A 24,499-nucleotide genomic window follows, 5' to 3' on the forward strand; every position below is an offset into this window, starting at 1 on the left:
AAAACTATTGTAGATCACTTAAAAGCGCTAGAAATACAGTTCCGGACATATTTTATATTAAATATTGATTTACAAAAAATAGTTTGGAGTCAAAAGCCGTTTTGGATTGGCTTAAGTGAGATTGATCATCTGCCACTTAAAGCTCAAGAGGAATTTGCTGAGCTTTCGTGTGACTCAAACTTAAAACTACAATTCCAAAAAAAGCTCTTGACTAAGTTCTGGATCTGAACTAGAACTGAATTTCCCACAATCGCTGATATGGCGTTAAATGTACTTCTGCCATTCAACACCACATATTTATGTGAAGTTACTTTCTCAGCTTTAACACACATTAAATCCCAATATTGTTCAGTGATAAAAAATGTTGAAGAGGTCTTACGTCCAGCAGTTTCAAACATTACACCAAGATTTGATTTCTTATTCAATAAAAAATAGGCACATCCATCTCATTAAATTTTTAACATAAACTTTAATTTAATATTTACCACGCAACGACTTGGATATATTCGAGAGAATTAAACAACAACAAAAACAAGTTTTTTAAAATGAAAGTAAGGAGCGACATTAAAACTTAAAACGAACAGAATTTACTCCGTATTTGAAAGGGGCTTTCCCTCCTCAACGCCTGCTCTTTGCGCTAAAGTTTGACTCTTTTTCTTAATTTTAAAACACTAAAAAACTTTAGCGGGGCGTTAAGAAGGAAAAGCCCCTTTCAAATACGGAGTAATTTCTGTTCGTTTCAAGTTTTAATGTCGCTCCTTACTTTCATTTAAAAAAACTTGTTTTTTTTTGTTTAATTTCTGGACGTTTTTGAATTAATGCATGGTTTGATCTTTGCTCTCCGCACATAAATAATTAAAACGAAATTTGCATATTAATTTTTTGTGGCTAAATGGCTTTTTCATAGTCTTAATCGGAAGATTTTGAGAAAAAAGGGAGCGAGGGAGGAGGCCTAGTTGCCCTCCAATTTATTGATTACTTAAGAAGGCAGCTATAACTTTTAATTTTTTACGAACGTTTTCATAAGGAAAAAATATACGTAACTTACGAATTAAATTACGTAGCAAACTTCTATATTCGTATGTTTTTATTGCGTATATGAGGGGGCTCACCGCTCATCGATACCTCACTCTTTACATTAAAGCTAATTTTGTCCAAATTTCTTAAGAATGACCCCTGAGTCACAAAGGCCATAGAATAAATAGTTGAAATTACTAAAAATACTTTAGCGTAAAAAGCGAGGTATTAACGAGGAGGTAAACGCCTGATATGCGTAATAATTTCTGTTCGTTTTAAATTTCAATGCTGCTTCTCACTTTCAGTAGAAAAAACTTTTCATATTTATTTTTTCATTATTTTTTTTAAATAATGCTAAGAAATCCTGCGCCCCTCCATTGAAAGTCTCTTCCCCCATGATAAGTTCCTGCATGGAAAGATCCTCCCCGGTAACCATCCCCCCAAACCAAAAAAAAATCCCCCTGAAAACGTTTGTACACTTCCCAGTAACCATTACTATATGTAAACACAGGTCAAAGTTTGTAACTTGCAGCCCCTCCCAAGGGGACTGCGGGGAAGTAAGTCGTCCCCAAAGACATAGTTATTGGGTTTTTCGACTATGGTGAATAAAATGGCTCTCTCAGAATTTTGATCCAGTGACTTTGGGAAAAAATAAGCGTGGGAGGGGGCCTAGGTGCCCTTTAATTTTTTGGTCACTTAAAAAGGGCACTAGAACTTTTAATTTCCGTTAGAATGAGCCCTTTCAAGACATTCTAGGACCACTGAGTCGATACGATCACCCCTGGGAAAAAAACAACAAAAAAAACAAATAAACACGCATCCATGATTTGTCTTCTGGCAAAAAATGCGAAATTCCACATTTTTGTAGATAGGGGCTTAAAACTTCTACAATAAGGTTCTCAGATACGTTGAATCTGATGGTGTGATTTTCGTTAAAATCGTATGATTTTTAGGGGATGTTTCCCCCTATTTTCTAAAATGAGGCAAATTTTCTCAGGCTCGTAACTTTTGATGGGTAAGGCTAATCTTGATGAAACTTATATATTTAAAATCAGCATTAAAATACCATTCTTTTGATGGAACTATTGGTATCAAAATTCCGTTTTTTAGAGTTTCGGTTACTATTGAGCCTGGTCGCTCTTTACTACAGTTCGTTACCACGAACTGTTTGATTAAGACGGTCAGAATCCACTTTTGTTTTTGAAACTATAATAAAAACATTTCTATAACATTTTGTGCAAATTTCAATTTTAGATTTTTATATGTTTCAAAACGGATTCTAAATTTATATATTTTCATATGCATATGTATATTGTTACCTAATAAATATGTCATCAAAAATACTAATTTATTTTTCTTTTATATTTGTTGAGGTCGCTAAGAAACTCGCAATCGTAAATGGGATCGGGAATTACAAAAGTTTAAGAAGCCCTGCCCTATGTGTAGGATAATTTTGATGTGACTGTTTATAGAAACTGTGTAGAAAGTAATCTAGTTCCAAGAGTGAAAGACAGAGCAATTTGCTCTTTAAAATATAAAAACTACATGGTTAGACTAGAGAAAAATCCCAAGTCCATATCGGACAAAGTGAGTGTGTGTGCGGATGGTGGAAAAGTTCTACATGGACACTACTTCGAACCGAGATGAATGTGTGCAATACAGGCAACATCTCGGTCTGGAATAAATTCAATAGTAGGCGGGACGGGGGTCTTTTTTTTATTTCACTAGTGCTTTTTTTTACATGTGTGTTTGTTCCGTGTAAGGCAGAGTTTTTATTGTTGTTTTTTATGTGTTGGTATATTTTTCTATATCTTGACATAAAGTGTTTAATATTATACTATTGTTTAGCTGGCGTCTGCCTGGCTCCGTCCTTTGGCCACCGCAACGACCGCCGTGCTTTCCAAGGTCCCCTTTCAAGAACTTTCATATCGTGTCGCTGTTTAATATTTTTCTCCCAAGTGTCTATTTTATCTAAATAAAAATGTTTGTTGTTTTTCCCAAGTGCCTACTGTGTGTTATTTAAAATAAATGTGACATTCGAATGTCGCTATAATTTTGTAGTGAATTTTTTGTCAGTAAAGAAACCATTTATTGTTCTTAATTTTTTTATTCCCGAACATAGGAAATTAATATTTATTCAACAGATTGAGGCATTTTAGAGTTAGTTGTATTTTAAAATTGAGAAGAGCAAGCTCTACATTCAGATCGTTTCTTTGCGGGCCATCAATGTCTGGCAAAACAAGACTTCTAACGAAAATTATTCAATATCGTAAAAAAATATTTTATAAAATTCGAAAAATATCTGCTATTTTTATAGCATGTAGCAAGAGTTGTATGGTAAAATAAAGACTATTACACCAGACACAAAATTCATACAAAGGCTTAATGTATTTAACGTTATTGAACCAAACTATTTAACTGAACCAAATGATTCATCTGGATCTATTGAAGAATGGTCTCAAGAGATGCTACAATTATTCAAGGTCAAATCTCATCATGAAAAAATATCTGTAACAGCTGTCCTCCACAAATTCTTTCATCAGAACAAATTTATGAGGTCACTTGCTTTGAATTGCACTAAATATTACCTACAGGACTGTTCGTGATTAACATTTCCTCGTAAGTTTAAATAACAAATATATCCCCGTGAATCGAAATTTCTACTCTTAGCACACAATCAGCCTTAAAATAGCATTTGACTGTAGTCACCAACATTTTTGACAATAAAATTACCATATTTTTACCAGTGAACAGTAAAAGGTCATTAGTTGACATCAAGTTGCTGAAGAAACTACAAGAAAACTGATATTTATTTTACGTCCAAGGTAATTCAAAACCAAGGCTTAGGAAAGCTACACTCAAACATGAGGTTGAAAAAGAATTAATTAATCTCTTATCAGAGCTTTGTTTAAATTTAACTGAGAGTGATGTTCTGCTGCTAGAAGTATTTTAGGAACAGACAAAGCTAAATTGTTCACTAGTGCGTGCCATAGCAGGCAAAAACAAGGGGAAAAAATTTAAAAGGAAAAGTGTTCTTCAAGTAGGCTATCCTGAACACTTGAAAGTGTTCTTCAAAAAATCGGGCCATAAATTTGAACATTAGGGGGAGGGGGGATAAGTATAGCGGGTTTGCATGCCTAAGGTGTTAGTTACAATTATTCTGCATATTATATAGTAAGAATAGTTTTCCACCAACACGCTGTCCAAATAATTTACCCCTACAGACTACACTTTCAGCAATAGTTTTCCACCTTTACTTTCAGCAATATAAGTCAAGAGTGTTTTACATTACTCACGATTTAAGATTTAGACAATGGCCTGTAAGCACAGCTGACATTTAATATAATCAATATTTGAGTTTAAATTAAGAAAAGAGGCGCATTTAAGAAAAAGGGGCTAGGGAAAATTTTTCGTCCAATAAATTCTAACGGCTGTAAAAGAGCTTCTTTGCACTTTTACAGCCGTTAATTACTGGACCTTTAAAAACTATTTCCTAAAAAATGGCTAATCCCTACAAGCTGACACCAATAGAATTGGTCCTTTCGCCAAAACAGCACTTTGAGGGCAATCTAAGTAAATTTATCAACAATATGACAATTGCTGACAATGAAAAATTAATTTTACTACGAGTGGAAGGCATAAACCCTACCGTGAGAAGCCGCTAAAAAAAATTCAATTGATTGCAAAAAGAAAACGCCTCAACCAGAGTCCTGGTTGAACTTGGCTGAGGTAAGGATGCTGGGACTGTTATAAAAAACTGTTCATTTGAGTTTTATTGATTTTATCCTCGTGTCAGTTGTTTTTTCTTATTTGTATTGCTGAAGACGGCCCTTGGACATAGGGCCGAAATTTTCATTCTAATTTGCTTCCCGCTGTCTTAAAAAATTCCCTATTGTTCTTCTTCTTTTTGGCGTTAGAGATCAAATAACGATACTGAAAATATTCTCCTGGTTATTGACATTCTAATGAATCTATTTGTCATGTTCTATTTATATAACCGAGCACAGTTTTCTCAACAATTTCAAAAGCTTTCACATGTGCTATGACTCAACTGGGAACGCTTTAATCTTTAACATTTTCGAAAATGTCATACAATCCCTTTTGTATTTCGCACGGCCGTACTGTATTGATCTTTTGAAGGATGATAGAAATTCTTCATCAATAACTTTATTAGGTTCTTAAAAATTCCTCTAGCCTTCTCATACAAGCCTAGATACCCAAGAAATTACCCCAAGGTTTTTGGGGGTTAGGATGCTCTTCTATACACCAGAAGCTATACAAAAGTAATATATGCACTACCATTTCACTGAAAATCCAGTACATGAAAACGATGTATTTTCTCCAAAGAAAAGACAGAATTTTAGAGATCGGACGGGCATAAATCGAATCCTCCAAGTTAACAATCTTAAACCAAACAGACTACGCCTAATGAAGATATAGAGCACAAAGAAAAGGAAAAAGCCATAAATATGAGTTAAGCAACTCTCATTTAACTCCCCAAAATAACTAGTGGTGTTGGCTCTTTAATGAACACGGAACATATTTTCAACACAAATTATTCTTTCTCCGATGGTTTTTCAACATATTTGAGAGAATGAATTATTTTAGTCATTTCATAATTATTATTATTTCGCCATTAGTAAGCATATAGATACGGTAAATTCTGGCATTACGACAAGCAAGATCACCTTTCCAACGTTTATCAAGGATCACTCTATATATAAAAAAGCCTAGCTACATTTTTTTAATTTTAGCATTAATCAACACAAAGTATCCAACACATGTTCGTGTATAATAAGTGATTTTCATTAATTGTTTTGATGAACGCCGTTTTGTATTTTATCTGTCTTGTACTCCGTTCCTATGAACTATCCTTAACTCTAGGATCAACAGGTAGTTCGTAAGAAATGCAAAGAAGCAATATTTTATTGATTTAATTTCTATTAAAATAAGGGAAAAAAATGGTCTTGAATGTTGAGTCAGGAAGGGTTTCCTTGGCAGGAGCAGAGGCCACATAATTGCACAGCTTCAATGAGCAGTAAATTCGTTAGGTGAAGGATGAGCAAAAAAGAATATTGATTAGAAAATTTTTTTAGGGTTCTTTTTTTTGTAAAATATGTAAAGGTGAGAGAAAGAAAATACACGCGAATTTTACTGAGATACTATTTAACTTAAGGTTTAGAACCCTTGATTTTTTATTTATTTAAACTTTAAATTATAAGAAACCAGTTCTGCTGCACTGTCTTTTTATGTAAAAATAAGCGTCTATACACAAAAAGACGAATGCAACAGAAAACAGGCTTATACAGAGTTCGAAATTTACTGCCCAGCAGCTACTTCATTACCTAGAAAAGAAGAGGAACGTCAATCATTTACAGACAATAAATACTATGTTTTTCCGACCTAAAAAATTTATAAAGGGATACATTTTGAAGACTGGCTAAATATATTACAAGAGCGAAAACCTCAAGGTGGTTGGGATGCTAAGTCAAGACCTCTTTTCCCTTACTATTAACAAATCCCTTTAGACTTTCCTGGCTCATTTTGTTATGTAGAAAAGCACAGAGACAAATGCGTTCCTTCAAAGTCAATTAGCAAATACAAGAAATATGTTTAAAAATGAAAATGTATATAAAAGCTCCATTTGATAAAGTTGATCCGCACCATATTTCAAGAATTTCTGTGTAATTATGGATCATTAAGCACCATCTATTAAAAGATTAGGCCGTGAGTCGGTATAAGCATAGATGATTTTTTGGAGAAGAATTTTCTGGGGAAAAACTTTCATGGGTAAATAAGGTGTAGTTTGAAAAGTCAAGACTTCAGAAAATAAAATAAGTTTGTTTTTGTATGACAATATTTTATTCCAACAAAACGGCTATCACAAGCACAAAATGGCCGAATTCGCTCTTTAGTGTCAGTATAAAAAGAGCGCTAAGAGTTCATATGGCGCTTGTGACGAAGTCGGAAGAGCCAAGAGAACATATGGCATGAGCTCTAGAAAAATTCTAAGAATCAATAGATTGATTTAAAGGAAATCAGAGGCTTAATAAAGGTCAGGATTTAAAATAAGAGCTCTAAGACACGCGCTACTTCTAAATTCATTAAGATTTGATCACCCATTTGTACCAAGTTTCATCCCACCTGGTTTCATCTCTCCTCTCTATGAGTTTTCCAAGATTTCCTTTTGTCCCCCTCCAACTCCCCCCAGTGTAACCAGATCTGTTTGGAATTTAAAATAAGACCTCTGAGACATGAATTCCTTCTAAATATTAAATTTCATTAAGATCCAGTCACCCGACCCTAGGTTAAAGTACCTCAATGTTTCTAATTTTTTCGAATCAACACCCCCCCCCCAACTCCCCACGAAGAGAGCAGATTCAGTCCAATTGTGTCAATCACATATTTAAGACTTGTGCTAATTTTTCCCACCAAGTTTAATCCTAATCTCTCCACTCTCCATTTAATCCCAAATTATACAATTAGCTTTGCCTATTCATTTTCAAGGTGCAATATGGGAACCCTGACTTAAACACGGCACTGCCTTAAAATGCTCAGAGATAAGAGATAAGAAACTTATTGAGTGCTTATTTTGAATGAGATAAACTACGGTGCATGTATGTTTTAATTACATATTCAATAGATAGAGGTGGTTAGGGTAGACATTTAATATAACGCACTCTGAGTGGCTTGCTTTGCATAATTATTTGTTGTCCCTTCCATAATCTCTTCCATGATTTTGCTCATTTTTCAGTGTTTAGACGGATTTACGTTCGGTTTTTTTATGCTGACATAGAAATACGGAAAGAACTAATTAATTAGATTTATGAAAAGAATTAATATAGAAATATGAAAATATAGTTCAATCCTCCTTTCTAGGGCTATAGTGAGAAAACTATTGGGATGGCTAGACACCATATACGGACGAAGGATGATAGATCGTCTTTTTCGGCCAACAATCTTGGATCCAAAGAAAATAAGGCTGTTCTTATATGGGATGAAAAGAAAAAAATTTGGAAAAAATGTGAACTTCATGGGAGGGTGTAAAGAGCCCTTGAATAGATTAGGACGGGAAGAGAGCGTGTGAAGCTGTTTTGATCTCGGGCGGATAGTTTCAGTCGAGTAGCAGAATTATCCTCCTATATGTGGAAGATATAAAAATATGGTTCAATCCTGCTTTCTAGGGCTATAATGAGAAAGATGGCTAGGACATCCCAAAAACATTAAATTACGTAAAAAAAAATGTATTAAAAGTGGCTAGACCACTCTTTTCTCTTTGATATGTTCCTGGAAATTATATTGTTGTAAGCATAGTATTAACGATATCAGTTGTCATGCAAACACAAACGCACAAATACACTTATGAACTCCCTCAGACAGTATCTGATCTGTGAATATTTTCTTTTGCCTTGTTACGAAGCTTTCAACTAAAGCGTGGGAGGGGGTCTAGGCGCACTCCAACTTTTATAGTCACTTAAAGAGCGCACTAGAACTTTTCATTTCCATTAGAATGAGACCTCTTACGGCATTCTAGGACCACTTGGTCGATACGATGACCCCTGGGAAAAAAAACAAAAAAAAAAACAAATAAGCACGCACCCGTGATTTGTCTTCTGGCAAAAATACAAAATTTCACATTTTTGTAGATAGGAGCTTGAAACTTCTACAGTAGGGTTCTCTGATACGCTGAATCTGATGGTGTCATTTTCGTTAAGATTCTACGACTTTTAGGGGGTGTTTACCCCTATTTTCTTAAATAATGCAAAGTTTCTCAGGCTCGTAACTTTTGATGGATAAGACTAAACTTGATAAAAGTTATATATTTAAAATCAACATTAAAATGCGATTCTTTTGATGTAGCTATTGGTACCAAAAGTCAATATAACAGTTCGTTACCACGAACTGTTTGACTAATCATAGTTCGAAGATTTATTTTTCTATTCTTCAAAATATTTTCCAAGTGGAAAATAAATTCTCTACCGTGGCTATTCTGCTATTCATCTTCGCTGCATCAACCATTCTTACTAACAATGCTACCTAGGTAAGCAAAGCTATTTAAAAGGTTGGTTATCTCGTTACCTAATATCACTTTTCATCATCTATACTTTGTTATTTAAGCGGACCAGTCTTCTCAACATTAATTTTGAAGCATATTCTAGTCCCAAACTTTCAAAACTTACAAAAAATAATGTATTTTTTACCTAGGAGGATCAAACCTCTCTCTCTCTCTCTCTCTCGAGAATCCACCGAGTTCTTAAATATGTAGGTCTTTGGGGCCAAAAGGACCCAATAAACAAAAAGAAGTGTTAGGGACTCTAACATACTAGATACGATCCATTGATTCAGAACTTACATGTGGTCTTTCTAGTCCAAACCAGCTCAGCCATGATTGAGACGCATATTGAGAACCGTCAGCGGGGAAGGTGGAATCTTGGAACAGGTGTCCTTCACTCAAGCAGTCGGCTTTCATTTTTGAGAAGTCTCGCGCTTCTGTTACGGACCCGCATTTTCTTGCTTCTTTTTCAATCTGAAACAAATCTGAAATATATCCAGGTATGGGTGTCCAATTACAGTAATTACAGTACTATATATATATATATATATATATATATATATATATATATATATATATATATATATATATATATATATATGTATATATATATTAGGCATTTTCACCTAGGAGGATCAAACCATTTGCATAATATGAATCTAGAAGTGTTTTACTTTCCCATTTGATACCATACTTTCCCATAGTCTTTGCTGTGTTCAATGGAGCAGTCTCTCCACAAAATCCAAATAAATAGTGATAAAACACAGTTCTGCTTAACTCCCGATATCACAAAAAATCGACTACCAGCCCTGCTTCCTACTTCGACTGTAGTAATGTTGTTCTTACACATAGCACTAACCAATAGACGGACGCTCCTCTTTCATCCGAATCTACTCACAGCTTCAGTCTTTCTCTTTCCCGTGAAGTCCCAGTTTCCATTAAACATTTTCATGATACCTTTTCCCCAGAAATGGGGGAGGGGGGTAATTAATTTTGCCCCGGGAACCACCAAACCTACGAGCAGTTCCGTCTTTAACAACAATGATTTTCTTGTAAAACTTTACCTACAGCCTCTGTAGTCCTCCTTAAATAAAGTAAATAAAGTCGTCCTTAAATCAATAGGTCCTTTTTTCTTTTCAGGGATCGTAAGCATACTCTCTTGTAGTTTATTTGTAACTTTAAAACCAATATGTTTAAAAGCTTATTTATCATGATATCAGCACCTGGGACCCTATTATTTTTCAATCGTTTTAGTACTCTCTGAAATTCCTCACAAAATAAATCTTCTTTCCTTTAAAATGGTCAATTTTTTATTATTATTTCTTCCCTATCATTTCTTACAGCTTTAAAATGGTTTAACACATTCTTAAGTATTATGCTCTCACTCTTTAACATTTTCCTTATCACTAACCATTAATTTACAGTGACTTCTTTCTCTCTGTTTCTTAGCCTGAAAATACAATATTTTACTACTATGCCGTCTGGCTGCATCTTCTAGATCCTCACCAATTTCATCGAGGGTCTCAATTTCGTATCTCCTAAATTCGCAGTTTAATGCCCTCTTTACTTTCCTTAGTTTCTTCTTATTCTCTTAAGATTTATCACTTAGAAACTTCTTGTACAAACCACGGGCGCCCATAAACTGAATTTTAGAGGGGGGAGGGCATTACCTAGTCTGTGATGACTAGCAAACATGAAACAAAAGAAAAGTATGCTTTTTAGATCAATTTTTTGGCACCCCTACGAAGACGGCACCCGGGGTGGTCTCCCCCTCCGCACTACCTTCTTGCGCCGCTGACTGATATGTTTGTTAAATAGACGGTATATTAAATCTTGAAAAGACAAGGAACTAGGTCAGGGGTAGGAAACCACTCACCAGAAAATTTTCCCTTGAGTCGATGTCAACTCCAGGTATACATGCGTTTCTTGATGATTCACCTGAAACTATATTGGGGGAGGGAGGCAACAAACATTACTTTCATGCATAGATGCTAACACGTCTGAGCCCTGAGAAGGGATGTAGGCATATTTTTTGCAACAATAGTCATATGAGGGGTTCACCTCAATGGAAGTTCGGACACAAACTGCCTAAGTGACTCGTGTCGATCGATCCACCTCGTCTCGCCGATTCCCGTGAGCTGAGCTTCTAAAACCTTATTCAAGACGTAATTTCTCTTCGCAAATGCATTAAAAAAATGCAACAACTTCTTTTATAATGCCTATGACATTACTGATGCTCGAAACAGCAGAGCTTCTTGACAAAGAAAGGTTCATAGCGTGGTTAAAGCAGGGACAACGAGACGCATTTTTAGTTTTTTTTTCTGGATTTCAACTACAGCACCAGTTATTTGATACCATCATTGCACACCCATCCGTACCGATTCCAACACAGTCGAGTAAATTCAAACCCATTTCATCTAAAAGGCTTTGAACTAGCTGGTCAATCACTTTTCCGTTGACAGTCGGCTCTTTGTCTGCAGTGGAAGGTTCAAAGGTGGCATGATGAACGTCAACAAAACCTATGAAGTCCTCGCGTCTATGGTTATCGAAGGCATAGCAGAGCTAAACTAAGTTGCGATGAATGTGACACATCTGTTGTCTCATCAAAAATGATGCTGTAATACCTTGCTGACTTTACTCTTTCTAGAATGACACCTATAACTTCTTTCGCACAACAGTCAATAAACTGGTTTTGAGTTGTTTTGCTGATGTAGATAGCATTTTTTCCTGATGTTTTCAGTTGTTCCTTTAATTTACTGTCGCCACTTTCAGCACGATAACGTAGTAGTTCTCGGAAGTTTCCTTCATTGGAAAGCGGCAAGTCATCCAAGTTTAATCTGCCATCATCCCGATGGCCCCTCAGTGGAGTATTCTGCCTTCCTAGAAATATGATTGATTCCAGAATTGGCTTAAGCATCTCTCGGTTTTCTGTTACTTGCTTCATTCGCTGTTCGTTGACGCGATTATTTACATATTCGTGTGGAGATTCAGCTGTAATCGGACCGTGTGAGAATGCATTAATCAGACCAAGGGACTAACCACTCGGATTGTTCAGGAGCGATTCAGTCAAGCATTAATTAGTTATAACCTGTTTAAACAGAGTCTAGAGAATAAGTAGGGTGTAGACACCCAACTGCCGGTTAATGAATATATAAGAAAATTGTATTTTATAAATAATTACAAGAAGAATGGCTAAGGATAAGCTGCGTCTTATCCTAGAGATAAATTGAAGACAGCACAAGGGCCGAATAAGAAGCAAAGGTTTTATTTTAAAAAGAATGATTTGTCGTTTTGGTTATTATTGTACCATTAAAATCAATTCAGGACAAATTTATATGTTGTAGTATAAGTACATTTTCACCTAATCTCCCTACTGGAATAAGAATTAAAGATATATAAAACAAGTTAATTAATAACTAATGTGAACGAAACAAAATGTCCCCAGAGTATTTAAATTTGTTATAGCAAAACTCGAGTCTTGCTGTAGAATTACCAAAGCAAACTACCAAAGCAGTCAATGACCAGTCTCAAGTCCAAGGCCTTTCCAAGAAACAATTCAACCCCTTAGTTTAAACAAATTTAGAAAAAAAGAAATAAGCGAGGGCTCAATTTGCCAAATGTGCGAGCCCATCGTGAAAAGTTGAAATTAGATTATCCTGCTAGAGCCAGATCGCAGTTACCAAAATATTTATTAGAAGGCTTAACAGTTACTTCGGTTCACGAAGAATCAAGTTCCGAAAAAAGTGGAACAAATTCCCCTTTTGCAATGAAAGTAATCACTTCTGGAAAAAATTTGGGATCAGTCCTACTCAAAGGCGCACGCTGGATTGTGGATCTACCTTAGCTTTTTGAGAATTATGAAAAGCTCGTGATTCGCCACATGTAAGTTTTTTCTTTGTATTTCATTTTAGGTCATTGATTTACTGCTATCAAAAATTATTAGGATGGGGAATTATTCTGGGTTACAACAAATACAACTTGTACCTTAGTAATGCTTGACAATTGTCTTTTCTGCTATAGAGAAAGAATGTTCGATAGCTTAAAAAAGATATTTTCATCCCAAAACATAAGAACACTCCAACGGTATCTGCTTGGGTTGGTTTAATTTCACTATTGTTGGTTTTACCAACAATTTAAAGCTTATATAGAATAATCGGCAGTTGTTTCGCTATTTCTTTAGCAATCTCATCTTCATACTCAGATCTCATCTTTCGTCCTTCAAGTTCTGGCTCTTCTTTTATCATTTTTCACGGGTTATTTATCACATTATTATCAAACTACGGTTTAGACAATATTTATTTCTAGCAAACGGCTATCACAAGCCCAAAAGGACCAACTTCACACTTTAGTGTCAATAAAAAAAATAATTTAAATGGTGAATGTCAATCAGTAACAAATAACAAACGAGTTTAAACTCATAAAATTGCAATCCGTAAAAAAGTCAAACGATAAAAAGTCGTAAATTAAAACAGGGAAAACAAATTTAAATATATATATATATAAATATATATATATATATATATATATATATATATATATATATATATATATATATATATATATATACATATATATATATATAAATAAATATATATATATATATATATATATATACACATATATATGTATATATATATATCACGAAAAGAGAAATCACCAATGCAACAGCACAAACACAAAAAAAAAAAAAAAAAAAAAAAAAAAAAAAAAAAAAAAGAGAAAAGAAAAACTGTTTTCCTAAGTTAGTGACTAATATAGACCAGCACTTGAATCCTTAACCCTACTCATCCATACAATCACATAGGTCAAACAGCATAGCCATACACAATCAACCATAAAGAATAATCCATGGACAGGCAGTCATGTCGTCAATAAGTATAAGTCGTCATTTACCAAACAATAGAAACAATAAAGACAAATAATTCAGAGGCAATAACCCAACACAAGGGCTCATCAGGAGAATACACTTGCCTGTAGAGTTTCGCCACATTAAATTCTCTACCCAGCCAAGTGTTATGGCTACCACAGAATATCCATGGCATCCCCGTGTCAGGTATCACCCCCAAAATACATGCCTATGAAAAAAAAAGGAAATGTAAAACAACCAAGCAACACCAAAACAAGCTTATCCTGTTAATATATCCCTCTTTTTAGCAACAATAGGTAAACTAAATATGATAAATTTTACCAAATCACAAATTTTAACACATTGCAAAAAACCTGAATGAACCAAACAATTATAGAATTCATCTTTAGAATTAGAATTCAAATATATATACTGGCAGGGAAGATATTTAAGAGTTTCGGTTTTTTCTTCCAAATACACTATATTCCCTATTTTCACTTGCAGAACAATTTGGAAAAATTGAACATTTGACCCAAAAGTTGCCTTTCCCATCCGAAGTTCCTTGTTACTTTCCAACTTTCCTAGAAAATTTCATTAAGACTTCCTTGTGACTTCTTGCTACCCCATTCGAGAACGTCCTGTTTTTCCACTAGTCCTAATTAGACAGCCAAAAAGCGCAATTTTCAGCAAACCCATCATCCCATATCTGTAAATGAAACCCATCCTTCTCAATCACTCTTTATAATAGCCCTAGAAGGAAGGATCGAGCTATATTTTTGATACAGTTTATTGTTTAATGCCAGGTAACAATAACAGATCGTTCGTGGTAACGAACTGTAGTAAGGAGCGACCTGGTCAAACAGTTCGTGGTAACGAACTGTAGTAAGGAGCGACCCAGCTCAGTAGTAACCGAAACTCTAAAAAATAGAATGTTGATACCAATAGTTACATCAAAAGGATCGTATTTTAATGCTGATTTTAAATATATAAGTTTTATTAAGTTTAGTCTGATTCGTCAAAAGTTACGAGCCTTAGAAAGTTTGACTTATTTTAGAAAACCAGACCATCAGTTTCAGCAGATCAGAAAACCCTAATTGTAGAAGTTTCAAGCACCTATCTAAAAAAATGTGGAATTTTGCATTTTTTTGCCAGAAGACATCACGGATCCGTGTTTATTTATTTTTTTGTTTATTTTTTTTCCCAGGGGTGATCGTATTGACTCAGTGGTCCTAGAATGTCAAGAGAGGGCTCATTATAACGGAAATTAAAAGTTCTAGTGCTCTTTTCAAGTGACAAAAAAAATAGGAGGGCACCTAGGCCCCATCTCACGCTCATTTTTCCCCCAAGGTCACCAGATCAAAATTCTGAGATAGCTATTTTATGCACCATAGTTAAAAAACCTATTAACTATGTCTTTGTGGCCGACATACTCCCCCAAAGTCCTCGTGGGAGGGGCTGCAAGTTACAAACTTCAACTAGTGTTTACATATAGTAATGGTTATTAGGAGGGCTCATAATAACGGAAATTAAAAGTTCTAGTGCTCTTTTCAAGTGACAAAAAAAAATTGGAGGGCACCTAGGCCCCATCTCACGCTCATTCTTCCCGTGGGAGGATCATTTTACGTGGGAGGATCTTTCCATGGAGGAATTTGTCATGGGGAAAGAGAATTTCAATGAAACGGGCGTAGGATTTTCTAGCATTATTAAAAAAATAAAAAATAAATATGAAAAGTTTTTTCAACTGAAAGTAAGGGGCAGTATTAAAACTTAAAGCGAACAGAGATTATTACGCATATGAGGGGTTCAACTCCTTGTAATACCTCGCTCTTTATTCTAACGTATTTTTAGAAATTTCAAATATTTATTTTACGGCCTTTGTGATTCACGGGTCATTATTAAAGAATCAGGACAAAATTTAAACCCCCTATTTCCCCCCCCCCCCAAAAAAAAATTAAAGGCCAAATCTCATTTATTAGCGAAGTTTCTTTCTTTTAAATCAAACTTTTCTTTCTTTAGTCTCGGCAAAAGTATCAATAATCTAAGACCATAGGTAGGCAAGTTTTGTATAGGTAGGTGGTCCCATATCAATTTTAAATTATTAGACACCCTGCCCAAGACTCTAAGCAGGCATGACTTGCTAAAAAAAACAAAAAAACAAACAAGGATTGGTCCAATAAGAGAGGCACAATTAGTCCCACCATTAACCTGTACTATTTAACCAAACACATGGAAAACTACAAGTTCTGTGACTACCTTAGCTCTATGAAAATCTACTTTAGTTCTATTGCCTTAGGAATGACGCAGGGACAAATAATAGATAAACCTATCTATCTACCAACAAGTGAACTAACATCATTTTTATTAAATCTTAATAAGGGTGGTTCATGCCAGAATTGCCTCTCACTCAATTGGACTATCTGTCTTGGCTTTTCCTACAATTAGCCATTACTTGATGACAATAACTCTTTGATTTTAAACCGCAACAGCAACGCTTTAAGAAATTTATAATAAACTAGCTGTTGGGGTGGCGCGAAGCGCCCCCCCCCCCCAAGCCCCCCCGCGCGCGTAAGTCGTTACGCGCCATATTAGTTACGCGCCATTGTAGTTGTGTCCCTATGTCCCACCTGTGAATATAGATAGATATATATATATATATATATATATATATATATATATATATATATATATGTTTTTAACTACGTAAAACTTGCGAATATACAACATTCTTTGCTGTCCCATTGTCTGTGCATATAAATAGATTGTCAGGTTTACCGACTCTTGAACATGCAACATATAATGGTCCATGGGAAAACAATCCGTATTCAGATCTATACCTCATGATTCTAATGATTGCCCTTGAGCTTTGTTGATGGTGATTGCTAATCGACCATTCCCTGAGTCGCCATCGTCATTTATATATCCCCCTGTGCACCCCGGCGTCCCCTTTGTAGTTATGTCCCTGTGTCCCGGTCGTCATTTATATTCCCTGTGTCCCGGTCGTCATTTGTGTCCCGGTGTTCCAGTCTGTGATTTCTCTTTGAGTGTCCCGGGCGTCATTTATATTCCTTGTGTCCCGGTGTCCCGGTCGTCATTTATATCCCCTGTGCCCCCCGGCGTCCCCATTGTAGTTGTGTCCCTGTGTCCCGGTCGTCATTTGTATCCCGGTGTCCCGGTCTGTATATACATTCGTTTTTTAGTTTTGTTTTTCTCCTTTATTTTTTTCCTTTTTTCTTTTTTTTCTTTTTTAGTTTATTTAGATTTTTAGATTTTTTAGTTTTTTTATTAGTTTTTTTGTAGTTTTTACCATTTTTTTAGTTTTTTTAGTTTTTTTTTTTACTTAAGTCCTGGTCGTCATTTATACTCCCTGTGTCCCGGTCGTCATTTGTGTCTCGGTGCTTTGTTGATTGCTAATTTATATTATATTTATATTTTTTATATTTATTAATATTTTTTTAGTTTTCTTTTTCTCTTATTTTTCAGTTTTTTCTTTTTTTTTAGTTTTTTCTTTTTTAGTTTTTAGTTTTCTTTTTGTTTTTTACCTTTTTTTAGTTTTTTTAGTTTTTTTAGTTTTTTAGCTTTTTTAGTTTTTTTATTAGTTTTTAGTTTTTTTTTAGTTTTTGCCTTTTTTTAGTTTTTTCAGTTTTTTTTTAGTTTTTTACCTTTTTTAGTTTTTTTTAGTTTTTTAGCTTTTTTAGTTTTTTTTCTTTTTAGTTTTTACCTTTTTTAGTTTTTTTTCTTCTTTTGTATTAGTGTGAAATAATTCAGACGTCATATGCGGACAAACACGACGTCACTCGACAGACAGACAGACAGACATAACCCACAAACAACTTATTTTTATATATATTTATTCATATTTTTTTAGTTTTCTTTTTCTCTTTTATTTTTCAGTTTTTTCCTTTTTTTTAGTTTTTTTCTTTTTTAGTTTTTAGTTTTTTTTAGTTTTTTACCTTTTTTTTAGTTTTTTTAGTTTTTTAGCTTTTTTAGTTTTTTTATTAGTTTTTATTTTTTTTGTAGTTTTTGCCTTTTTTTATTTTTTTCAGTTTTTTTTAGTTATTAGATTTTTACCTTTTTTTAGTTTTTTTTAGTTTTTTAGCTTTTTTAGTTTTTTTTTCTTTTTAGTTTTTTTTTGTAGTTTTTACCTTTTTTAGTTTTTTTCTTCTTTTGTATTAGTGTGAAATAATTCAGACGTCATATGCGAACAAACATGACGTCACCTGATCCATCCACAGATCCACACACAGACAACTTATTTTTATATATATAGATTTCTTATGATATTTATCTCAATTTATCAGCAGTCAGCCCAACCAATGGTGGACCAAACCAACTTCTGGACCACACTGTGGTTTTTTGTGGATAGTGAAGTCCTCCCTTTGTAAGAGTGCAATGCATAGAACACCCCCCAAAAAGTCCCCCCTGGACCATACCCAAGGATTATCAAAAACGTTCAACATCTTGGCTGGTCAGGCTCACTATCTCAAAGCTCACATGATGAATCAATGAATAAGATATTGGTGAAAGTGGGGGCGTTTGTCACTATCCATGATGAAAATGAAATTGAATTTCAATAGGTCCTATCAAGGAGCTCCAAAAAAAAGGAAAAAAAAAATCTGCCTGATCAAAAATAACCCCTTGTCATGATCCAATTCCTCCTTCACAAAACTTGGAATTTACTTTAAAATTTCTCCAGATACCCCCTTTGAGATAAATAAGATAGCTTAATTAAGGGTTGCATTCTTCAAATTATTAAAATCAATTTTCTCTTTAAACATTAACCATGATGGATCTCCACTAATAGCCCTCCAAAATTCTAAATCAGCAGAAATTATTGCTGAATTTAAAATCTCTTCTTAACATCCCAATAAAATCTGTTCTATGGACTCCAAACCACAATCCAGCAAAAATAGTTGTGTATCCCTCCAAAAATACCTATTCTGGAGCTAAATGAAGGGCTCTCTGACAGAACAGGTAACCTGTTCCCAGTTGCTAATGTCACCCAACTGAGTAAACCAGATATCAATGGCGAAAAGTCAAGCAAGTCTTTCTTATTCACACTCAGAGAAGAATGCAATATCTTGGCCCAGATATTCCTTTTTGGACAAAGGAAACTCCATAAGCCCTACAAGCCAAAACCAATCCAGTGCCAAAAATATTTAAAGCTAGGACACACAAAAAACAAATGCAATAAATGAATTCCTATCCAAAATAATTTCCTAATTGCTGCATTACTAGACTTTGAAGAGGCATATGACAATGTTAATCACCAGATTCTTTTGGTTAAACTTGCAAGTCTTTGATTATCCACCCCCCCCCCGCTTGTATGCCGTATAAAATCTTTCCAAGAAAATCGAAGTTCCATTGTTTTTGTAGGTTCACCCTTCTAACCAAAAACTGCAATAACCAAAGGTCTTCCAAAGGGTACAGTCCTGAACTGCCTCCTCTATTCCATATTCCTCTAGGCAATGAACTTCCCACACACCAATTTACAATATGCTGATGATCTGGTATTATGGGCAACTGGCAAAACCTTTGGGATTGCACATTCAAAGTTGCAAAAATCACCTTTCCAATTTGAAAAGTTTTCTCAAAATTCCAATTTATCCATTGCACCGACCAATTTGAAAATCATCCAATTCCACCACAAGCAAAATAATCTTAATGCAAGGCTAACTCTAAATGGAATAATTATTCAAGAGGACAATCAAATAAGTTACCTAGGCCTCATGCTTGACCCAAAACTCAATTTCCACCTTCACATCACAAACAATTAAAAATTACCTTAGAAAAAATAAGAATAATAAAAAGACTACTATCAACACCTTGGGGCTGTCATGAGAAAACATTATTCAAATTTTATAAATCACCTATAAGACCCCATATTAATTATGGCTTCATTGTTTATGGTGCTTGTGCTAATACCCATATGCAAAAATTGAAACAACACAAAATGATATAATCCATCTCACATTTGGTCTTAGGAAACCAACAAACACCAAGTTTCTCCTTACTGAGGGTGGATTATCAACTATAAATGAAAGATAAAGATTTATTTTGATTAATTATCTTACAAAAATTGAACTAATAGCTCTCATACTCTGCATAACTGGTTAAGAAATCTATCCATGTATAGAGGCATTGCAAATGATTATGTCAATACCCAGAAGAAATTCCCAGTGCCAAACCCCATTAGGGATATTCACCAACGGAGATTATCAGAGATGTTGTAACATAGGAATAATCCAATCCTATTGCCTTTCCCCAACAAGCACCTTTCCAAGATTTAACATAGAATTTTGTCTGGATCAAATGGGCTAAATTTTGAGGTGTTATCATATCAGTTCCCTAATTCAAGTGGCACAGTTCCCTCTTTGCAGGTTTTGTAATTTTAAAAATTAAACAATTGACCATTGCCTATTTGAATGTAATAGGCTGATGTCCGCACAGAATATTCTGCAATGTCAACTCTTGAAGTGCTTCAAACACCACAAATTTTCACTATCAGCCAAGAGTCTATCTCACTATACATGCCCCCAGAGCTCAAAAATAAGTATTTATCATCTTATATTTCATCTACTTTAATCAAAAGATCTACTGAAAAAAATCTGAGCAAATTTTAGATAAATAAGAAGCAGCCGAATCAGTAACCCTGTCCATCACATAGTGAATCAAAAGAAAAATGGCTGAGTAGTCTTGACTGAAAAGCCTGCATCTGCCAAAGAAGAGGATTTTAAATATGCAAAATTTTCGACTTTCAATTTAGGCATCAAAGTTAGCTTTAAATTCAGAGCCATAATGGTTATTTGTTTGGTCATCCACTGAGATTTGACCAAATATTTGACTAAATGACAGCTGTTATCCTCTGACTAAGATATCACAGTGACAATCAATTATCATCTCTAACACAAAAAAAACCTTGGTCAATTTTGTCTGATCATCTATAAAGTGATCCATTCTCAGCTGCTGTTTATATTACCTTATATCTTTTTTATCTGGATTTGTAATTTTTTTAAACATTTGAAAATAAAGCTTATCTTGCATGGAATATATATTTCAATACATTAGAAAATAAAACTAGTTTTTACAAAAAGTAAAATGATTTTTTTTTTAAATAAAGCTTCCAATAGTGCCTCCTCATTCATGCCCAAAGGGTCAAATAAGATAATACATAAATCTTTGGTGGAACTTGTTTTAAAAGTTTGTTGCTTTTCTTTAGCAAAAGTTAATACCAATAATATTAACAAAAATTCAGAAGTGATTTTCAAAGAATGCAGATCTGCTAATATACCATTTTAACCATACTGCCAGTCAAGGAGCACCTACAGGTAAAGGAAACCACTAAGGATCCCAAATCTTTGCAGCTTGAGGAAAAACAAGTTATACTTTTAACTGAGAATCAAAATGTTCAACATTTCATATAGGATACCATTTAAATTTTAAAATACACAATGAAAATAAATACTTATTTCAAATATTGCATATATTTCAAAGGTATTAAAACAAGCCTAGATTAAGATAACAGATAGATATCCATATTTAAAGATGACAAGACCTGCCTATGGTTTAAAAAAATTTCTTTGTGTAAAATAAGTAAAAATATAAAACACAAGTTATAGATAATCTTTCAACATATACTTTTAAAGAAAATTATAGATGTTTCAGAAAATTGGTTAGAAGCAATCAAATGTCAATGCTATTTTCTTGCATTGTTTTTCAAATCCAATGCCACCCTATGTTAACAAAAGAGAAAGTGTATTTATAATTAAAAAGCCCGATTGGAAGTGGTAGCATATTGAATATTGATTTCTTAACATGTTTCTTTCTCAATAGCCCCAAATGTGAACTAATACAGGGGGTCATCATAAAATATAGCTTATAGAGGCAATAAAAGCACTAGTCACAATAATCAAATGTATTTAGACAAATTTAGGTGCTTGATGCTTTTTTTAAACTTTATACAAATACAAAAATCACTTATTTGCAAATTCAAATTTAAGCCCTTTAAACCTAACCTAACCTGAATTTGCTAACATTTTGAATATCTGTAAATTTAAATACTGCTTTGGATTGGAACCTCATGGGATATTTATCTATACCTTCTTTAGCTGGCTTTCATATTTCTAATATTTTATAGAAAACCCATATTTTAATTGAACATCAAGCATCAAGGAAGAAGAAAACAGCATAATATTGTAAAATTAAAAAATTAATGTATAATGAAATATTAAGTTTTGGACCAATGTTCTAAACCTTTTTTATACCCACAATCTAGAAATATTTTGGTCATTATCAAAACTTCAGAAAGTACTGAAATTTGAATTTGCAACAGAAGCAATAATTATATTTTTAAAGAAAATGTAAAAAGAAACCTTTAGAGGTTGTTTCACTTTATTCTCAAGTCAATAGTATGAACAACAAAAAATTTACTTCCCATTCTTGGAAATGTTTATATTAACAGACTATTCAGGTAGATAAGAAACAAGCTTACCTCTTGAATCTCTGAATTGTATCCTGAATCTAAATTTAATATTCATTTGCATCAAAAGTGAACTTAAGGGTAAGACAACCAGTGCTGGGACACTTCAATCACTCTGCCTATTCTGGGACAGAATCTTTGGTTGGATTGCAACATGTCCAAAACTGGGACAAAAGACAACAGGTTTTTTGGATGCAACCCAGAAGAATGTATGGATTGGATGTCCAAGATTAAAGTCCTTTGTCTCAGTATTGGACATGTTGTGATCTAATCAAAAATTCTGTCCCCAAATAGGCAGAGTGATCAAAGTGCCCCAGTACTGGTTGTCTTACCCTACTGCATACCAATTCAGGGTATATATTTGCAGATTAGGGGGATGGGGTGGGGATAAAGTTTATTTATGATGAAAGTATATGTTAGATTTGGATTCAGGCTGCAATTTTCAGCTATAAATTTAAGTTTCAATTAAAATTTTCAATAAAGTATAAGTTATTGCTTGTTTTCCACAAAAAATATTATATTTTCTCAGCACCATCTTTTCTTGGTCATATTTGTTAAAATAATGCTACATTTTATCAGATAAAAAGTTATTTGTAGCAAGCTAAGGTTTTGTTAATAAGTGCTTAAATTTGAATTACAGTAAAAGAAATTAATATATTTGTAAAGAACATAAAAAAGGCAACAAGTGGTATGTTCACTGCAATGGTAAGTCAGTTTTATCACTGTCACAAATTTACCTTGTTACATATTTATGGGGGAATAAAGTTCATTTCTGATGTAAATGTATGTTAAGTTTGGATCAGGATGCAATCCTTAATATAGAGGTAGCCTATGTTTGTTCCTTAGCTACCTGTGTAGTCTGTTAATATAAACATTAACCAGACATTTTCTACTGTTGCAAATACTCTCCTACCAGCTGGCAAAAATGTAAACGGTTTAACCCAAGCAAAAACAATAAATTACAACTACAGCCTATGATTGTTATTTTAAATTCCCTTCAAATTTAGGCTAGATATCAAATGAAGTCAATACAGAATAATCTCATTAATAGACATCATATGCTACAGGCTTCACATTGAAAAGGCAATTTTATTAGCCTACTTAACATAGGCCTACTATCCATTATGCATAGCCTAGTAATTATCTTTTCTTTTGATTTCTATCGTTACAGACTAATTTAAAGAGACCTACCTTGTTAAAATATGGGTCTACATAAAGTATTCAAGCAAGTTTAACTTGATGGAAATTTTCAGGTTTCGGTTGAGGAACCTGAAAATTTCTTTCACCAACCCCTTGTGACTCTTTTTAATATGGCCGGCGGAATTTCAGAAGGTTGATGATGATGATGAAAATAATATACGAGATCAGGGTTTCAAACTTTCAGTTGCATGAATATATCCCCTAAGCACCCAATTATTTGTCGTTTTCAGCCAGATTTTGTCCATACTTTGTCTAAATAATATATAATCCATAATATGACATATTTTGTCTATAGTTTGTCTACAATACGTCAATTTTGAAATTTCAAAATCTTTTGTTTTTTAAGACCTATTTTTGGAACTGGAACTTGTGCTATTGACCAAAAGACGGTTTGTCAAACTCTTTCAAAGCGGCCAGTTAACATTAAATATCTTTTGTGTCAAAAAGATGATCCTTTGAACTTACAATACATTCATGTCTATTTTACTGCCAATTTATGCTAAAACGTATCCCTAACGAGCTGTCAGACAGAAGGAGGATGAACCACGAAAGCCATGGATTACTGACCAAATCATAAGTGAGAGAAACAAAAGAGATCTGCTATATGAACAAACTCTAAATACTCAGGATCCGACCGATTTCGAGGAGTTCAGAAAGGCAAGAAACAGAATAAACTTTCTGTAACAACATGCTAAGAAAAAGGTATTTTAGTGAAAAGTATGTCGCGTCTGTAAATGATTAAATAAAAAAAAACTAGTTTTTTTAACTGAAAGTAAGGAGCAACATTAAAACTTAAAACGAACAGAAATTACTCCGTATATGAAATGGATTTCATTTCATGGATTCTCTTTACGCTAAAGTTTAAAGTTCTTTCACATAAATTTGTGGATGATCGAGGGGAAAGATT

The 24,499-nt window shown here is 33.9% G+C and overlaps 1 long non-coding RNA gene across 1 annotated transcript; it reads right to left on the reverse strand.

Annotated features, from left to right (window-relative positions):
- Positions 1-5,925: 5,925 nt before the first annotated feature.
- LOC136037711 (uncharacterized) lies at positions 5,926-23,740 on the reverse strand. Its single transcript, XR_010620027.1, has 3 exons — positions 23,584-23,740; positions 9,371-9,544; positions 5,926-6,362 (listed from the first exon to the last, which is right to left on the reverse strand). It is a non-coding gene; the product is annotated as an uncharacterized LOC136037711 (long non-coding RNA).
- Between the last annotated feature and the right edge of the window lie 759 nt (positions 23,741-24,499).

Source organism: Artemia franciscana, chromosome 17 (genome assembly GCF_032884065.1).
Source record: "Artemia franciscana chromosome 17, ASM3288406v1, whole genome shotgun sequence".
Lineage (NCBI taxonomy): Eukaryota > Metazoa > Arthropoda > Branchiopoda > Anostraca > Artemiidae > Artemia > Artemia franciscana.